Here is a 21,097-nt window from a genome sequence, read left to right on the forward strand (position 1 = left end):
GTAAAAAGTAACTGGAAATTCCTGCACGATAAGCGTAGAAAGTTCAAAACTATCGAAAGTTGGGGGGAACTTCAGTACGCAAGAGAATGCTAATGTTCGAAGAGAGTAAGCTGATTCGTTTCAAAGGTGACGCAAAAGGAAAAGGTCATTGCGCGAGAAGTCTTTTTATTGTGGTAGACATCGCATGAGTCTCGACCGTAATATAGCTCCTTAATGTAGACTAATCGCTGTTCCGCTGAAACCGAGGCGGTAATTGCGAAAACGATGCAAAAAGGCTTCCGGCGATTTCATGAGTGACGCATCCTACCATTTAAAGCTCACGCCTCTTTCTCCTCTCTTTGCTTCATTTTGAATTCGCCTGGCTACGGGTGAAGAATGGTTGAAAACAATTAAAACGACCTCTTTCAACGGTTCGATACCCTGATTGTAATATTTTGAAGAGTTTCGTCGTCCTTTTATGCAATTCAATTAATATTGTTAATGATATTTTACGAATTATAAATTAATTAATTAATTGTATTCTCTGAAATTGCTTCTACTTTGAATATTAAAATACATGCTCCGTATTTAATTTTTCCGAAATCAATGGATTTCTCAATGGCGTCGGTCAAACTTTGACTTCCGTATGACTCATAGAACAGAAACGAATTTGGTGATAAGATAAATTAAATTTTACAAGTTTATAAGTTACAAATCATTGGACTATCCTGTTCGATATAAAATTGTAAAATTGTACAAAAAAGGTTTGTAATATTCAAACTTTAAAACTTGTTAATTCGTCGATATTAATTAATACGTTAAATAAATTATTGTGCAATAGGCATTGTGGACTTTATATGCAAACCACAACAATTTGATTTGTAACGTCGCTGTATGACTAACCATTTGAAAATCAAACACTGATGTCAATTGAAAGCCACCAATACTCGAGCCATCGACCAATTTATCCAATTCTCTCACGGGGGTCGTAAGGTTACACTGATTGTAAATGGATCGTGTGTAGTAAAGAGACATGAGAATTTCACACGAATTTTCATCAAGATTTTTAAAGATCTCCTGCCTCATTCTCCGTCTTTATTTCGTCGTTTCACTTTCTGACAACTACAATTTTATTCGAATATTTCCACACTGTAGACCGCGAAAATTTGGGAATCTTCCATGGAGATTTAGTTGGAGCTAACTTTTGTCTTATCCCGCAACTTAAATCTCGAGTCTTCGTCTATCTGAGAAACTCACTTGAAACAAAAAAAAAAAAGATATCCAATTAAAAAGCCGCTGAGAAAGTTCCAACGCTGTTTGGTCTTCAAACTAAATGCAAACGAGTCGACGAGACATATTCTTTCTTAATAATTGGTCTCAGAGAACCTCGGCAATATTGTTTTAAGCAGATGAAACGCGTGAAATTATTATGTGTATCAGAATGTAACTATTACAAGCTATACGTTGTCTTTCGTACGAGAATGAAAAGCATAATTTCAAAAAATACATCGTGCCGTGTGTTAGGAGTAATTGAAAATATGTTAGGTTTACGTAATTCATCTGTTATTTTCGAGATTACGATTTCAATATGAATTTTCTGTTATTTCGCTTATCTTCGTTTACTGCCGGTAAAGCTCTTACTTTCCAAGGATTAACACAACTTGGCAAATTGTTCTCGAGTACTGTCAATGTTTGAGAATTTTAGCAATTGCTCTTTGACTATTGTCGTCACCTATCGGGAATAATAGAGGGAATAGAGAGAATAGGGAATTATATGGGAGTGAAGAGAATGGAAGCTAGGAGCAGAAACTCTTGGTATACCGAATTTAGGTTAAGAACAGAGTTTAAAGTAACAAGTCATTGTAACAATCATGGATCAAGTTGGAGTTAATTATAGTTTTCATTGATACATAAAGCCCGCTAAATAAAAATAGTCACTATATAATTAAAAACTCTGAAGTTACGAATTTGACATTTTATACTTATTACACGCTATCGTCGCGTTATCGCGTCGTGTAGTCCATGCCACGTGAACCGAAGTCTGTTGCATTCAATTATAATATATATTTATCGTAACAGTATAATTTATTCCATAATTGTATAAACCGTATAATTTATGCCATAATATTGCACGTGTAAATACATAATGATTCAGAACATCGTACTTCCTCTTCGTAGAACTCAGCAACAATAAATCAATTCTTGTAGAAACTTCATAAAATATACGACTGCAAGTAGTTATAAAGAAGTTCTTTTTTGGAATGTAATTCCACGGCTTTCACGATGGTTGGTCGTGTGATGCGTACGCGGTACTGCTCATTCATAAATGTTTAGTATCCAGAGTGCCAGAAGCAGTTTGAGTCAGATATGTACTGTAAAGTAGGAAAGAGCACGTAAATAATGGATCACCGAGAAAACCAGGAAAAGGAATCCTCTCTCAAAATTTACGGAGTTACACAGCTGGTGAACCACTTTCACTGCATGAATAAACGCCACGTTTAGAATGCTTCAGTTGTTGCACGGTTGAGAACAAGAATAACGAACTTTGCCTTTGTTTTTGCTTCTTAAAACAGTCGCCTAATGACTTTTAAAGAAAAACAGTTTTACATTTAGAATTTCTACGCGAGAGGGCTGTGAATGTCGTACGACATCGTGGTCTCCAATTTTGCAAATCCATTCGATGGTTCCTTAGAATATAGTCGGCGTCTACCGTTTGATGTTGCAAAACATGGTTTATCGAGAGTCGAACGACGCTCAGTCGCGTGAATAAAATTATGCCAAGGAAGCATCAGCCAGCGCGAGCATCGTAAAATTCACGAACAGAAACTGTCGTTCAACTATGGAAGCAGAGTGAATCTTTAAAAATACGATATTCCGTGTATTTTATGGGTGTATCCATAGACGAGGTGAGCGTTTATTTGCATGCGAACTCGACGAGATTCACGAAGCAACGCCGTTTTGGCTTAGCACAGTATCGAGAACCTTCTGACAACTTTGTCACGTCGATACTCTATGTATTTACAGTTCGTGTCTTTAACAGTTTTATTTCAACCGATTCCTTGGCTCTTTCTTTTCTTACTTGCTATTCTACTCTCTATAATTTCTCTCTATGTTTCGTCGGTTGAAACTTATTCGGGTAGAAAGCAGCGTTGAAATCTCACGGTAGAAATATACATAGCGTGCGTTCACGCTGAGACCGCTGAAACGTTAACATATCGTTCTTGAGAATCAAACAGGCGGCATCTTCGGAATAAACCTACACCATCATTCGCAGACGGTCGACGCGTAAAGTAACGTTTGATTATATTTCGCTTGAGATTTTGGCTCCGAAATTTCGTTTCTAGCTTTCTAATTGAATTTCTCAGAATTACGGTTTCACGAGCTATCAAGCTGGAGCTATTACAATAAATACCTAATCAAAACTGAGAATTACTGGAGCGCGATCAAAGTTACCCTTTTAAAAGTTAAGTGACGAAGAGAGCCTCGTAATCGAGCAGTCGTCGCGATGAAGCAACATCCACTCCATTTTCCACGACACGCCCGGAGGGGAAAGTGAGCTGGCGTTTTGAATGTTGCATGCCCGTTGAAAGACAGAGCGGAAGCATTACCGTATAATGCCGAAAATTTAACGAGGGCGGTGAAGGAGTGTGCAGTTTAGTGGCTTATTTGAGGAAAGTCGCTATTTTTCAGCGGGCGATTCATTATCTTAGTAACCGGAGCACTTTCCGGCCCGGAGGGCGCATTTATATATCGTAGCATGCCCGGTGCTCACATGTTAAATCGTTCCTTTTATTCACCGGCCTGGGAACGTGAGTCGTCGTAGTTTGTCTCGCGGAATCGTGCGTCGGTCTAACAGCTACGAATATTCACAGGCCACCTTTCTCTCTCTCCGTTAAGACGATTACTCGACTAATCGCGCTTTACTTTCAACAATCTTGCTCTCTATGTTTTCGTTTAATATCTACCTCGCCGTATTTCAGTCAGGACAATAAAAAATCGTAGAAAATCGTTCCGCGTCGTTTCTTTTCGTTTTTTGTCTCGATTGGCTCGCTCGTTCAGTGAAAATGTCGACGAAAATCCGGCCGGTCAGTAGTATAAGTCGATCGTTCGTTCGACGGAACTTTATTTTCACGTTTAACAGCAAGTAAAAACCGAATCCCGTAATCCTTAACGCGATTGTTTTGAATAGAAAGTTGAGAACGGGAAATTTAGTAAAATTACGAAATTTCTCGTGACCTAATTTATCCGGGAAACAGATATAGCGTTCGATCGATCAAATCTCATCGTTCATCGAATTGAAAGTAAATTGCAGGGTGTACGGTGCCGGTGGTGCATAATGGGCATAGTTGAGGAAATAATGAATCCAGCCGGCTAGGTGCACACTCGGTTACGCGTCGTTATAAATTACAAGGGAACTTTAGAGATTAACCCGAAACCGTGGCGCAACCGATGACTTATTACGCTGCGCTTTGGCCAGCAACGGTTGCGTGGATCGAACATGAGGAAGTAACAGGTGAACGTCGATCAAACGGGTAATAATCCGTGCACAGAGTTCACGTTCTTATTCGGAAGGACTTGACCGATGCTCAACGATCGGTGAGTTTGTTTGCGCCGTCACGTTTGTTCCACACGAAGCAAAGCGATACGATTGCGTTTAACAGACAGGATCGTTTCGTACATAGTAACATTCCAGCCTCTGGAACGTTAGTTAATTACTGATCGATTGGAACTAATTGCTGTCGCTTGGTTAATGCCTCAATTAAAAGGGTACGAACGGATAAAAGGGGAGACAGTGGAAAAAGAAAGCGCATCTCCGCTGGTATCTATCGAATTTCTCGGGGACACGTTTCTTGCATGTAGCCCGCTATCTCTCCAGCCCAATGTTCGAATGGTTGGGGAATCAACTTCCGTATACCATTTATTTCTTATTCGCACGGTCCAACGATCGGCCACCCCATTAATTCTTCCCTGTTCGACTCATACCTCTTTCTTCGCATTCATTCCGTTCATTTGCATGTATCGGGGCTCGTTCCGATCGATAGTCACTATCCTTCGGTCGGATCATCCGATTTGCTCGCTGACCCTTACCCGAGGACTGATGGGAACAGTTTTAATTTCGTTTTGCCGTGACAAATTGTCGAAACGAAACTACCCTTGACAACTGACCCGCTAATCCTCCCATTAACTCGGACTCGTGCATAAGTAATTATTCGTTCTTGCTTCTTTTTCTTGTGTACTTCCTTACTGTCGTCATATCGAACTCGTAATTACGTAGAATTACGAATTTAAGGTTGGTACTTGGTTAATAAGTGCGAGGAAAGCGTGTGTTTATTAGTATTAAATATTATATTAAATATTAAGGATGATAAAATTTATCGTTCATTCAAATTCATCGTTCATTACGTGCAATTCAAAATATGAGGCTCTAGTCTCGTATCAATCGACACTTATATTACATCGTGCTCCTCTCCTTTAGAAATGACTATTCCATCCTACTTTTATGTATCTTGTTGCATGTAACACGCATCACCGATTCTTTGGAATCAGACTGGATACTGAAATTACATTAGACAAAACTATATTTTCTCGTGAGATAAAAGATTGTCTTAAATGTGTTTATTCCCAAATTGGCTATCACGTAGCCGAACGTAGCCTTTTTATGTCAAACTGAATAATAATATAATAAGATTACCTTCCATGTATTTTCCACATATTTTCATTACTGATAAAATACACATGTACAAATTAGTCAGCTACATGTACATATAACTGTAAGATCTCTCACTGTTCTATAAACCTATATTTTTTTATTATTATTTAATTTGTACTTTACAATTTACCCAGCTGGACATTTGGTAAATTTTTCTAGCTTAATTGCTAAATAACATGTGGATGGCTACTCCCAGCGGGATACCATGTTCGAGTAAACCTATATAAGCACACATACACAACACAGTCATGAATAAGCCTACAATAAAGTTTCAAATCATCCGCTTGATTTCCTATCAAACGTAGAACGTCAAAGCTCTGCTAATCAGTATACTCGGCAAAGAAAGATTCGACAGGCTCGATACTGCGAGTGGTATCGCGATATGGCGAACACGCCCCATGTATACGGAACAGATCGAGTACGGGCTTGGGTAATTGGTTTTCCAGGAAAAGCAGTTTTGTCTGGTTGCCGAGTAGACAAGAGGCAGAACGCGACAAAGGTAACGGCCAAGTGTCACGAGACACTGGCGGCTAAAAGAAAAATTCGCTCCTTGTTACTGACGGTTGCCAGATTGCTCCTTGATCCATCGAGTAACGAACGATATGCTAATTTAGGATCGCAAGTAGCACGCCACTCGAACACCAAGTTCTCGAGAACTCTTCGAATAGTCGCGTGCACTTTCGTGCAAGGCAACAGCTTGTCTAGCGGTTCGCGAAACGATTATATGTTCAGGAAATCTACACCAACAGCGTTAGCGATTATCCAAGGGTCTCGTTAAATATCCAACTGTCAAGGATCTTCCTGGTCTCTTTTCAATAGCAACGACGAGTGGTCTATTGACAGATCCAGCATTAGGAACGTGGATGCTATGCGTTCGCTCGAGAGGATGCAGCAGGACGTATCCAAGATGAATGATGTTTGCGGCGATGGAAGTATTCTGCGTGTTAGGGTTGTCTGTCATGTCTGAATATCGCATAACCGCGTCGTTGAAATGTCTATTCTAACTGTTCGAAGGACCATCCAAGTAGACGAAGTAATTTTGCTTGTTTGAGTAACTCTGTTTGAGAAATCTGTAGTTATACTACTATTATGTTGTTTAAAACTTTTCTGCACTCTATTCTATGTTCTATTAGAAACTCTGTTTAATTGTAGATGTCAAGGGTTTTCAAGACCTTGTGTTCGCGTTTCCATTATATCTTTAGTGCGTTCCGTCTCTCGAACAGAGACCCTTTACTACGGAGTGGATAGCGGTTTGGTCAGCCATCGGTTGGTAGAAGTTTTCCACAGGATTTGAATTTGGCGTGAGAACTGTATGTGACCGGTCATCGTCACACAGGAAACTTTGGCAATTCCACGACTCGTTACATTTATTTTCTATTTAAACACAGAAGAGATGAGAAAGGTAAGAAAAGTAAAAATACATTTTAAATCTGACAAATTACCAAATCTGACACATTCTAAGATCCGACACATGCCATTTCATCGTCAGCATCCAGATAATAGAAAATCTAAATTCTAACTCATTACAATAGCAATCGTTTCTAACTCGAACTAAAGTAAAATATAACGCTATATCGATTGGTATGTGCAAAGTTACGAGAAAGATAAAAAGGACATCAAAGTTTGGAAAGCAGAATTTAGATAATTAGACGAGGATTAATGAAAGTTTCGAACAGAAACGACTTTCTCCTCCTCTTGGTGATAATTTATTCGTAAAGTGATTTCGCTAATCGCGGCATCGATCGGCTGGCAGACTTTCGTAAGTGGTAGTGTTCGAGTTTGGTCTGACTCATGAACTGTAGGTAACTTCAATCTCGGCGAAAGGTCGAGGATAAGCGGAATGTAAGTTCCGTGCGAGAGTAACAGCCGGATTCTCTTACGCGGAATTCTAGGTTAGCATTTTTGCGAGTGGGAAAAGCGAAACTGGCGCGCACGGTGGTCCGTTCCGCGGACGTAATAGTACGAAAATCGAGATTCGTAAAACGCGTTGGCCACGTTCCAAAAAGAAGGAAGCAAAGTGACGGTTCACGAGATGTATCTTGGAGCGATATTAAAGCTCCGTTAGGCTGTTTGCGTGTCTTCAAAATTTCTGATCTTTCAATTTCGCTTCGTGGAATGTTCGAGTGAACTTTGTTCGTGTAAAAACATCGCCGTGATTCGTTCTGAAGAATCGGTCGGACATGTAAAATTTTAAACGCATGTACCGATTAAAACTGTGTCCGTAAAATCACCAAAAATGTTACTTTGGATAATTTGAACGAATCTTTCGAACGCCAAGTCGATCAACTCCGTTTTCGTACATTTTTACAGAATTGGCGTTGAATTTTTTTGCAACAAATGACTTTCTCCCATAAGATTATTTATCCGAGATCTATTTACAGTATTTACTATAGAAGAATGGAGAAAATACTAGACACTAATTGTACGTCATGTATCGTTTGACTGCTCGCATGAAAAGTGAAAGTTTGTCTCTTAAAAATAGCAATTGTGCAAACCATGTCATAAGCCATATAGATGAAAACCTTAACGAGAAAACGTGTGACTAAACGAGCAACGAAATCGTTTGGCGTTAACGAAGGATACCCCAGTTGAGAAAGAGGGAAAGTAAGGTGGATGAGTTTGATGTAACGACGAGGTAGCGTTTATTCATATCAACTCGATAAGCAAGACGAAAGCGGCAGAGGCGGCTTCATTTTCGTTGAACCCGAACTTTATCCGGTTACGAGGCTGCAGACGACAGTTATACAGTCGAAATGGGACTCTTGACTAACCTGGGTTTTACTTACGCTGAATTTCCCAACTCAGGGTTCCCTGTCCGTGATTCCATTTTCTTCCTTCTACAGTCCCGCTAGACGAATTTTCGACGCACTTCAACCTTACACACGCGTGTCAGTGCGCCTAAATGCAGATATTACTTGGGTGTAGACTCGAATGTACGGGCTGGTTCAAGGTAAATACAGAATCGTGAAGAAATTGGGAGGATATTTTGAAATTAATTTTCCTGGGAATCCTTTTAGAGTTATATAAAGATTATATTACAAAATAGCGTGATATTTATTAAGTAAAACATTCTGCCGATAATAGTATATCGGATCTTTTTAAACAGACTGCGCAATTTGATAAATATAAAATTAAGATTAATTTACATAGCCCTTTAAAAGTTAGTTGTTAGTGAAAATGACAGAGAAAAATGACAGTTCTTCCCGATAAAGTACCATCAAACATGAGTTGCCCCATATACATCGATATAGAGTAGCCATAAATATATGGAAGCGGTCGTATATACGTTTTCGTGTTACACACATATCCTGGCATCTGTCGTCGTGCTGGCAGCAACATCCTCTTCAGGCTTGAATTCAATTGGTCCCCAGGGATACGGCCGCAATTCGCGAGCACACGTTCATCCACGCTAACACACGCTTACATCGACGACATATTTTCGAAGCGTGAGTCCTTTCAACCGGTTGACAAATGATCTGGCGCCTCCAGGAAACGAACTAAACGGCGAACTATTCCGAACATGCGACAAACTAATCGGAAACTGCCATCGGATTAAGAAGATTCGCAAGAGCTCGACTGTTTTTTTTTAAAATGTATGTCTAGTCGCACTAAACTGTAAATTATCACAAGAGTCTGCAAGTCGTCAAAGTGGCAAAGTGATTTACAGATCGTTCGACCTTTATTGAAGATTCTAAAGCGAAGATATCTTGGAGATGAGTAGAAAGAATAATTCTAATTTCCAAGCAACGAGTTACCATCACATTCTTGATACAACTTTCAGAATCAACCCTTGATCTCAACATCCGCTAATCCTAGTTTAAAAAGTCTATCATCAAAGCTTCGCATCAACCAATAGAAAGAATCCATTATTTATAAAGATGAGTATATAAATAAAGCAAGAAAACGAGACAAATTCTAATAAATATACTACAAAATGCAAATTTATATTTCTATGGACACAACTAAAAGGCTATAACTTAAAAGGAAATTTGTTTTATCTATTAAAAGTTGTAGAATATCTACTTTGAATATTTTACATATTTTTGCATACGATATGCATTCTGTGCATTTGTACATCTTTAAATTTTGCACGAATGTACATAAATCCGTAATCTACTGATATCGTTGAAGGAACACACGCGTCACATATGAAAATTCATATATATATCTACGGTCCAATTATAGCTGATTAATAAACCATGTATATCTCAACGTCATTCGTCAATGTGTTACCTCAGTTTTTTATCTCTTTGATTAACGCGACGAACGTTAAATCAAACGCGTGCTAAATCATCCTTGCGACTTCGCGAAATTCAATTGAGGGATCATGGTAATGGGATCAGTAGCGCGCCTAGGGTTTTCCTCTCGAGACTGTCATCGTCGTGTGGAAGTATTCTTGGAAGTTGCGCCTATTTTGTCAAGAACGTACAATATATCGAATTCGCGGCGAGAAATTTACAAATAGTTCTGCCGATGTTTACGGTGTGCAGTGAGAAATACTCGAGCGACTCGAATTACCGAAATTCGATAGCCGCAAGCCTGCGGGCGAGGAGATTTGTTGCAATTGCGAGCAGCTGTACCGTAGCGAACACCGACTCGACGCTTTTTCCCTGGTTTCAACGCGATGACTGTTGGGGATGAGGAGTCCGCGGATGGGGTGTTGCGCGAGTGTGCCTGGTTTGCAGTTGTGGATTTACTATAGAAAAAAGGCTTTAATCCCAGAGGAATTGTCCTGATATATGTTGCTGCAGTGTGTGCACCATCTCGAATGATCTATTGAACTGCAAGGCCAGAGAAAGAAAGTCAATCGAATTAATAACAGTTGATGTGCTGTTTATTTTGTACACGATTTATGAGTTCACTCGATTAAAATCTATGACTAATTGACTTTTTGCAAAAAAATTAAAGTATAACTCAAGTGTCTTTGACCGAGGGATACGTTGATTGAATGCATAGGTCTTAGCATACTTTGACGTAAGAAGAACGACAACAGTATTCGTATTTGTGTCAGATGGACGAGATTCTGAGATACTATGAAATTTTCTGCAGGTCTGATTTTGTTCGTCGTATTATTTCAAGTAAATACGCCTTTCGAAAATTCTTGGTTTCTGACACTCTTACTGCTGAGAAGGGAAGATGCGAAGACACGAACTTAACACCTTCTGTTAATCCCTGCGAGATTAATGAAACAATGAAGATGAAATTATTTTTAGAAAGGCTGCTACGTTTTTATAACTCTTTGCATCATTCTTTATATCGTTATATTATATCACTGAATCTACTAAATATACGATTTCATCAGTTTAAAAATTGCGCTTAACCTACTTTTTTTAAGTTTGAGTGAATCCTGATTATCCATATTATCGTATCTATTATTCTGATCATCTAAGAAAAACAAAATTGAAGAAATAAAATGTTCCCAGTATCTAGAAAACACATGACGATTCTAATATTGGAGCTGTTTTAAAAATAACGTGCCGGCTCGACCACAGTATAACCAAACACCAAATACATGCTCAACTTCTAAAAGGAGAATTCATGATTGTTTGTTCCAAGTTTCCTCTCGAATCTCTATGTTCTATCACATTGTACAAGAAATTCCAAGAGCAAGCCAGCGTCTGCAGGTTCATTGTCCACCAGCGAGAACAAGCAAAAAACGCCATTCAAAAGTTAAAGTCTAAAGTGGAGGCGGGAGTCGGCGATGTTTCAGTCATTTGAGGTTGCGAATAGTTGTAAGATTCGTTGATACCAGAGGATGGACGACAGAAAGGAAGAATAAGGAGGATGGCAGCGAAGTGAGAGGGGTGGAAAGTACGACGGGACTCGATGCTCGACGTTTCTTCAAGCTGACAATAACGTCTGGAAGACAGGTAGCGGAGTAATCTCGAGAAGGGGAAATTTTATTTGCTCCGTCAGGATGGTCTTTCCCTTTTGGCTCCATATATTTCGAACTCGTCGCTCCAGTTATCTGACCTACCTACGAATACGAATACGTTTTGCTATGCGGCTCGTATATCGTCAAATATAGTCAGATACATAGGCGATGGAGTACGTTTAAAGATTCGTGTATTATTCCTGAATGGATGGTCGAATGTATCGTAGACTGACGAGTTATCAGATTATAAATATTCCTAGTTATTCTATAGATGAATATTGTTGATACGAAGAACGTTGATGAAACCAGACGTTGTTCAAGTAAATGTAGTAATGAATAATTGTCGGTATGAAATTTGTATGAGAACGAAATGAATAATTGACAACGATTGAAGAACCCACACGATCAAAAATCCGTTACGTTTAATTATCGTACCTATCTTAAAAGCAATCCATTTTATAATAAACTGATATAAATGTACAAAGGCTCGATATAAATCGTATTTTCTCAGCATGGAATCTAGCAAAGACTAACATAGAAAAATGGTCAAGTATGTATCAATCTTTCAATAACATGTTCCTTATAAAGACTGCTATCTTAGGTTCTATTTAATCCGTTCGTAAATCATACTCAAAAAATATAACCGTAAAATGTCGTCGACCAGTGAAACGAATAAAGTTACCTGCACGCGCGGCAGTAAATAAAGTCAACGATAAATCCGTCGTTAAACCGCTTACACGCGTGATGTACATACATGCCATTAACTCGATCGCCAAGTCAGAAGCTTTGATTACAGAGATTCGTCGTGCAATTTCCGCGACTAGGAATCGTGTCAAAAAGAACTCGAATACGCCCTAGAATTGTCACTACAAAGACGAAGACGTTGGTAAAGAAAAAGGAAAGAAAAGGGGGTGGGTGTAGAGATGGGTGGGTGTAGAGATGGGTGGGTGTAGAGATGGGTGGGTTGCGATGGTGGAAAGACGATGGGACGGCTTTCCTGGCAAGATACAAAGAGACATTTTATTTGCCCCGTCGCAGAGGGACGCAATCCCTCTTGCTCGTCATGGCGTCTTCCTTCTATCGGTGTCTCTCTCTACTGCTTTTCACTTTCCTCCTCTCGTCGAGCAGCTGTTCCATTTACTCTTTGCAACTGACGCGGAGGGGATCGTTTTCGACGCTTTATTCCTCCATTTACAGCGAGCTTTCCTGCGAGCTATCTGCAGCGCGATATTCCTCCTAAATCTTTTCATTTGCTCTAATTATATATCGTTTGTTCCATACTCGCATACTCGCTTTAAGCGTGAAAGTTACACGATGAAAGAAAACAGCTATGATTATTTAGACGCGTTTCAGGTAACCGTGAAACATTCAATACCTTTCAACGTAACCGTGGCAGTTTCGAAATCCTGACTTCAGCCGTTTTACTGTCGACGAAGTTCTTGGCGCCATGTCTTCAAGGATAGCGCTACTTCTTGTTGGAAGTGTTCTTGTTGCGAACTTCCTCTCTGAAAGCTTCTTACCCTTTCACCGAAGTAGAGGATGCCCCGTTGCGATCATAGGCGTAACAAAATGGTCTTTAATGAGTTGTTGTTCTTGCAAATTGCGCTCACAATGTCTTCGGGAGTTACAGGGGCTTCAGGCAACCCGATTAACCCTCGCCACCCGATGATCGAGTCATTGTACATGCAGATATTTTTCGAATTATTGCCAAAACAATTATCAATTGATTTTTCGTGATTTTGAAAATCGTAGAATAACTTTTTATAAGCAAGTAGTAAATCCTACAGAATCGATCGAGGGGAAAATTACAGAAACATTGTAAGAAAAAGATCCTGGAATACCCTAGATGTTAGAATACATGGGAATGGTAATAAATATCGCAAACGATTGTAATAAAAATAAATATTATGTGGTAGATATACTGGTACAGGTGTACAATATATATGAATATTATTTATTTAAAAAAATTTTATTTATTTACAATTTCCAAATTTAGTATCCCCTTCTCCAAAATGTTTCCTATCGCGTATACAATACATTTATAAAAATTTCCTGTCTCCTGAATAGTTTCGTTTCATTTTTGTAAAAATTAGATAAGTTTGGCTCAACTTAAACAAAATCCTTATGATTTGGCCAGTGTTCATCGGTATCCGCACCCTCAGGGTTAAAATCAACACTCGTCGTTCGATTTATCGTTTTTCGAGAAAATCGCACGCTTTTACGAATGGTGGAAAAAGAAGTGGCCGTCCCAGGGGGACGAATCGACACAAACAATACCGTAGGCGCGTTCATCATGCAAAGATCCGACGCGTCTGGAGGCGGTCGTTATCCGAAGAATAATCGCGGCTCGTTAGGCGCCACCGAGATTTCGCGGTATTTCTTCCTTCGTTATATTCTGGTTTTCTCTCTCATTTCTTTTCTCCCTCCGTTCGTTCCTTGTCTAGACTGTCTCTCCGTATTACTATCCCAGCGTAGCATAGTCTGTCATGCATATGAATGAAATGATTTCGCCACGAGTCGAAAAAACTATAGCGCTGTTAAACGACTGCCGTTTATTCATAGCCCGGCTCGCTGAACACCGGATTCCGATGCAGTAAACCAGCGGCATGATAATTCCAGTCTGCTTTGTGCGTCTGGGAAGAATGGATTCCACGAGCATCCGCTCTTTTCTCTCGAACACCCCCTTGAACCGAGACGCGTTTGCTACATTACCGTGTCAAAGCGCGAATAAACGATACCGCGGATTGTTTCATGAATCCTCGATGGATGGAGGATTAGAAACGAAACGGGAGAGAATTCGTGTATTTTCAAACGGTCGTTAAAGTGGACGTATTGTATTTCCTTGCGTGGAGTTTATTATGAGTGATGAATTATTAATTGTTTATCGAGGATATTAAATGACGGTGAACGAATAACATATTATAATAAACTAATACTCTATAATTTAAAGAGCTCTGATAGTAATTATGACGCTCGACAGGCTCGTTTTTTTTTATCTATCAACAAAATAATTATAACTTACACCGTTATTCGGATTCATAGTGAATCATTCAACAGTCTCTTATTCTAGGATAGACGAACGAAATTATACTAAAGCAACGAGCACAATATCTAGATACTATTATTCCCCAGTATCATGGGGTAAATTATATCTCGAATAGATTGTGCCAAAAATAAAAACCAGAAATATAAATTCCTTTCGTAAAAATAAATTGTTCGGATTTAATAACAAGTTACAAAAAATAGAACTGTAGAGAAAGAATGGAATAATAGAGTAACAGCAAGAATGTACATATTCTGAAAAGTATAATAATTAATGCACAGCCCTTTTGCCTCGCTCACTCCTATGCTACATTCTTGGCAGTTCTTTTTCTCCCGCACTAAAATTCAACTGGAAACTTTTTCTAATGTACTGTACGGAGCTGAAAAGATGTCTAGCGGAACAGCGCAAGAACAAGGGAAGTAGTACTGCTCTTTATCGTTCACGGTCGCGTGCTGTTACATTGTTTTATCGATATATGCGAAACTTTCGACCAATACACGCGTTTATCTTTTCGATTGTATTGGATCTATATAAAATAACCAATCAGACTCGCATTGCTTACTATGGTTTTCTTACTAGCTCCGCGCTGTACTCGGGTTCATTCTCGTGCATTTTCACGTCTGCTTCCTCTTTCACGTTCACTTAAAATTGCGATACAACAGTTGCGATACGATAAACGTTCGATCATAGCTATATCGTAACAGTGTTATCCGCTAGATATTGCATTGCTTGCGAATGGAAAAAGATTCGAGTAACTCCATCATTGTGCCGATAAAAAGTATCAAAATCCGTCAAGCCTGGCTCCTTTATCGACCTTTCCATCACCAACGGCTCGCGATTTTTGGACGAGCTTGATTTACGAGCTACGCGCGTCGATATCATCGTTTCAGTTGATTTAATAGAATTTCTCAATCGTGGCGTCAGGCAAAAAAAGGCAGGACGCTGAAAAAGTGAGAACAGTCACAGAGAAAGGAAACAAAAACCCGACGCGGGACCGTATACACGAGGGAGAAAGAGAGACAGAGAGATAAAGAGAGAGGGAGAGAGAGAGGGAGAGAGAGAGAGAGAGAGAGAGAGAGAGATCGAATTTGAAACCGCGGGGCACTGTTTCACTTCGGCCAACAATCCTTGTTCGTTGCGAGACACGTTTTTCACCCATTGTCGCTCTGTTACTGTTGGGAGTCGTAAATGCGGAGACAAAGTGCATCGAATCGGGTCGTGCATACAGGGCCCCGTAAAACCCGATAAATAGAGCTGAGTGGGTACCACGTTCACTTGACTACGCTACAATCTTGTCGACGCTTATTTGAAAAGACACATTGCAGTGATCTTTGTATTAGTGACGACGCGAGGGATATCACACACTCCTCGATATTCTTATTAAACATGCTCAGTGTTAATAACTTTTACTCCTGTTTTTATAATACGTTTTTCCGTTTCGATAAATGTACGCTTTTGTAAGGTGGAGGAGTTCTAAAAGAGATTTATGTTTAATTACGGACCAGGTAGAATTTACTTCGATAAAACAGATGGATAGCGATACGTGTTATCAAGTTGCACCTTTCTACGTTCCCTGTTATTATGAATGCATGCAAGTATCGATTGAATTAGAAAAATCACTTTCACGATTTAGTCGATTTAAACAGATTCAACCCTATTTTGATCGAAAATCGTCTATGACCTATATATATTATCCGCTGCATAATGTCCTTTCTCCCTAATCTTCAATCCTCACTGTGAAAACCACGATCGAGAAGCCTGTCGTGTTTCGTCTATTCCACATGACATACCACGAAAGAATGTAGAACGCGGAATAAAGTTAGATGAACTTTCGATCTTCGAGGGCCTACATTTTCCTGCATGTGTGAGCTGTTCGCCCATACGCGTCCCATGAGCATCGACAAAAGGAGAAAACATTTATTCAATTTCGACGTTGGCCCAGAGTTCGTGCAGTCCTTTGAAGATTAACGAGACCGGCCTAGAAGCCCCTTCCATATTCAATCGGGCTCCTTTCTTTGCCTGTACACGCTGTTCGCGCTCCGAAACCACATCCCAACGAATTCGAACCATTTCCCTGGAAAACGTAGTTATCTTCGCTGGGTTCCGGGCACCGATATAGAGGACAAGGTGGGGGAAAGGGAGTCGAACACTGGGCTAGAGGCTGGGTGGTGTGCGCTATTCAGAGAAATAAGGGGGTGGGGGAGAAACGGGGAAAACAAAGGTACAGCTCGTGTGAGGTGGAGTAAAAGCGGTGATCGTTATCAAGGCGCTCTCTTGACTGCCTTTGTACCTCCACTTTCTTCTCTCGTTTGCTCTTTCGTCGATCTTCTTTCTCGATCCACTCGATCCACGAGTCTTCGTCTCCCTGTCTCTCCGTTAATTTTTACGTGAAACGAACCTTGAAAGTCGACGAGCGGCCCTGCGCTTCCCCATGTCACGAACAGCGTTCGGGATTTCAACGGCACAAACAGCAAGTCGAAACAACAAGTCTGCCTATCACTTTGGCAACATAAACTTATCTCACGGGTAATCCTGTTCCCAAGTTATAATCGCGTTGATGTTTCCGATCATTCCTTGGACAGGTCGAACCGTTACAAGTGCACAATGGTTAATATTTCGGCTTAATATTTCGTTGAGAAGTTTGACGTGGTACTGTTTCATTAATTGCCAACGATGTTTCAAATTTTGATGGTAACTTTTAATTATGAGGACCACTTTCTCCATGCTATAATTGACCGTCTTACGTGGATTTTGTTTACCTATTGGTTGATACGTACTCCTTGTATTTGGAAGTATCAGTGGATCAAGACGAGGATATCGAGAGTTTATTCTAAAATATCGACAACAAATGTGAAGCCATTTTTAGAATTTCTAGTTCGTGGAGATCGACACGCATGGAACCAAGTAAAAATTTGTCTGCGTTTGTTAAGTGTTGTTATAGCTGTAATATCTTGAATCTTGAAGCACGTTTAAACTTTAAACGTATCGCTATTCGAAACGATGCATTTGCACGAACTCCCTTGATTGTTTTCGTGAATGGTATTCGCCTCTAAAGTGGCGTCTTCGCTTTCCAACGTTCTCTGGCAATATTTTAAAATTCCATCGCCTTTATGAAATCAGACATTCCTAACAGTGGACTGTCGACGAGTTGCAGAAGTTTTTGAGCGAGCTACTTCGATTGAGATGGAAATGAGACATAATGAACGAAGTAACTGTCGTTATTACGTTACGAAACGGTTTTACGAGTTCTTGTTTCTCGGTAAATGAAGAGGTAGCAGAAAATACGATGAATCATCGTAGACGTTGTAAATTCGGTAAATTCCTTCATCTTAAAGAACGATTTCAGTATTCAGCAGGCACTTGTAAAACGCGGATGTCACCTTGAATCTCATTGAAAGTAACGTTTTACGGTTCGTATAAACAATATGAATTTCAATGAGTTCGTCGAGTTGGCACAAAGTTCGGACAATTATTCACCATGTAACATCGTTGGATCTGGCTGCATAACAAATAAAAGGAGAAGAAGATTCTTTGGTAGACGAGACTCGAAACGAGGACATCGATGTCACGAGGCGTACGACGCGGAGAATTTTCAAAGCTCGAATATCGCTTCTGCCTGGCACAGAGTCCCTTTGGTGAATTTGATTTAACTTCCAGAAAATCTGCTTGAAAAATCACAGAAAACCGTTCCATTTCGCGAAGCTTTTACGCCGATCTTAAAGAGGCTCAACTTTTCCAGCCGTCCAAATAATCATCCGACTTTCGAGCCGGCACCAAAGACATCGACACTTAACCGTCTGCTCTGTTATATCATCTACCTTCGTTACGTACGTTTCATAGAAGTTTTAAATAGAAAGAGAGTCATAAAATGCAAAGTTCTACCCATGCTTCGAACCGCAAAAACGAAAGAAGAATATAGGGGACGTAACAAAGCTGTAAAAGTAGAATTAATTTCCAAAGTGGAAGGTCCCGAAAATGGAAATCCGTGGCTGTATTTATAATGGAACCGGGTTATCGATCGAAACATTCGTTCGTCCCAGTGGCGCCTAATCGTAATTTCAAGAAAGATCCACGTAAGATTCACGTAAAACTCACGTCGACATGAAAAGAAAATTCGCCTCGTCGCGTCGCATCGCGTTGGATCTACTAAAGGGTTTTCGCAATGATGGAAAAGTCAAACAGAAATAGGCGCCGCGCGAGCAAGTTCGAAAGAAGTTCGCGGAAAAATCAAGGAGAACGGAAGTCTTCCGGGAAACGAGGCGTCACGAAACCGCACCCGCCACGGATTCCAGAAATATTCATTTTAATGGTTGATATAACGCGGATATTGGTTACCGTCGAAACGGTACGTGTCCGGAATTCCGGACACTATCACACGCCGCGCGGAATATACGATATAAAAGGCGGTATTTGAAATCGGGATCGAGCGAAAGCGAAATATCCCTCTGAATGTTCGCCGACTATCGCTGCCCGTTTACCTGTCAAACGCGAACTTTCATCCACGACGATTAACTCCGTCGACAAAGAAAGTTTATTCTTTCGTTTTACTGTTTCCCGCGCGACTCAGTTGCTACTGTAGTTACTAAACTTTACATAAACGCCATGAGAATGTTTTTCACCCTCTTACCACTTGACTTTTTAAGTAAAAAGGAAAAAAAAGAAACGGTTGATTAATCCGTATGACCCAGAAGAACGTTGCTTGTGTTGCACAATGCGATTTGCAGTATCTTGCTTATCAAAGGAGAGAATTAACTTGGCATTTTTTAGGAAAAATCCAGTTTCTGTTTAACGATTGTTTAACATGAAAATAATCGTTAAATACCGAATCGTTAAATACATAGTTAACGAATCTGTCAGAATGACGGATTTCAATTTCCTCTCTTTTTCAATTACCGGGTATATGCAGATGTTTTTGATAAAATTGATATGAACTTTTATTGAAATATGAATATATTCTGCCGTTTTATTTTCCTCATACAATTTTAATTAGAATTATTTATATAGTGTGCAGTTGCGTACACACGAGGGACCTAAAATAATTATTTCGAAAATTGAATAAAGTCGCGTGAATATGAATGACGTGTTTTTAAAACGCTTTTGTCAAAAGATCGGAAAATGTTTGAATTGGAGAACGTATTATTGGAAACAAGTAAAGTTAAAAGTATGAAATTAATTCACACATTCAACGCTTCAATGAATGCTATAAAAAAATGTATGATTACTCTAACCAATTCAAGAGAGAAACGATGAAAGCATCGCGTCGCTAATCATCCACGAAAATGTCGTTAGTTTGCCGGATACAGGCAATGGAAGGAAGAATCTCGGGGAAAATATTGAATTTATTTTTTTCGAAGCAGTTCGTTTCAACCACGGCGAACTTCTTATTCAAATGGAGTCGCGGATCGTGCATTGAATGCAAATGACCGAGACATAACGCGATAGGGGCTCCGGTTTCTCTTTTTCTCCCTCTGTCTTTCTGAGTAAGAGATGCACGCGCGCGCGCGTGCGAAACTTTCAGCCAAGTTATGCGGGGCGAAGTTTTAACGAGAACTCCCACGATTCCGACGCCTATGGGACGCTCGGAAAAGTTAGCTTTTGACGCGGTAGGTAGCACGTGACGAATTCAAATCAGCCGTAAATACTTACGGCAAACATACCGCGACAAGTGAAGGGAAACTCACGTGTAAAATAAAACATTAGAAGGGCAACGAGATAGTTAGGAAGAATGTTATCGCGTTATCCCTCTTCTTCGTTCTCTCTTTCGCGTCCACGTTTATCTCTTTTCCCCTTTAGTCGACATCGCGAACTTCGTGCAAACTTGGACTACTTTCCCATCCAGTTTGGTAAACACAAATTGCTAGACGTTGGCGCACGAACGAAAATCATTACGCGGCGGAAAAAGGATCGATTAATTTCCCTACGTGATATGTTCGACGAAAGGACGAGCACGGAACTATGGTCGTTCGCTAGGTTTTAGGCACCGTTAGCTTGCAAGTCGGATGGTTCCATCAAACTACAGAGAGTACACTAACTATAGGATTTTTAGTTTCCAACACGGTTCAAAGGGAGGAACGATCGATGCGCAACTCGCAGAGAATTCCCAGTGGTCCCAGGGCTCCTTCTGTGCACAGTTACCGGCTAAAAGCAACATAGCTGCCCCGGGAAAGTTTTCTTCATTTTTAACAACACCGAGAAACAGAAGAAACGCATTCGAAAGTTGGAAACGTCTTTGGCGCTTACTCGTGACTCTCGGCCAGTCTCAGGATTGGAAAAAAAAAGAATTTCTTAGCCAAAGAACCGTCCCTTCCTCGGTGGATAAACGATTTATCGATGCGTCCTTGTCGGGCGTAGTAACTCGAACGTAATGGCGAAAGATCCGAAAGCTTTCGAACGGTCGATGTACAATTTCGATGCTCGTTCGCCAGAGTTTCCTCGATTATCCGAACGACGATGTAAATTGCCTTTACATTACGCCGGAAATTTAGCCCCG

General features: G+C 40.1%; 1 protein-coding gene across 4 annotated transcripts in view; it reads right to left on the reverse strand.

The window, feature by feature from the left end:
• LOC117206828 (tyrosine-protein phosphatase 99A-like) overlaps positions 1-21,097 on the reverse strand; it is a 420,696-nt gene that overhangs the window by 243,984 nt on the left and 155,615 nt on the right. The gene's annotated exons all lie outside the window — the stretch shown is intronic.

The sequence above is a fragment of the Bombus bifarius genome, unplaced genomic scaffold, assembly GCF_011952205.1.
Source record: "Bombus bifarius isolate JDL3187 unplaced genomic scaffold, Bbif_JDL3187 scf7180000008008, whole genome shotgun sequence".
In the NCBI taxonomy this organism is placed as follows: Eukaryota; Metazoa; Arthropoda; class Insecta; order Hymenoptera; family Apidae; genus Bombus; species Bombus bifarius.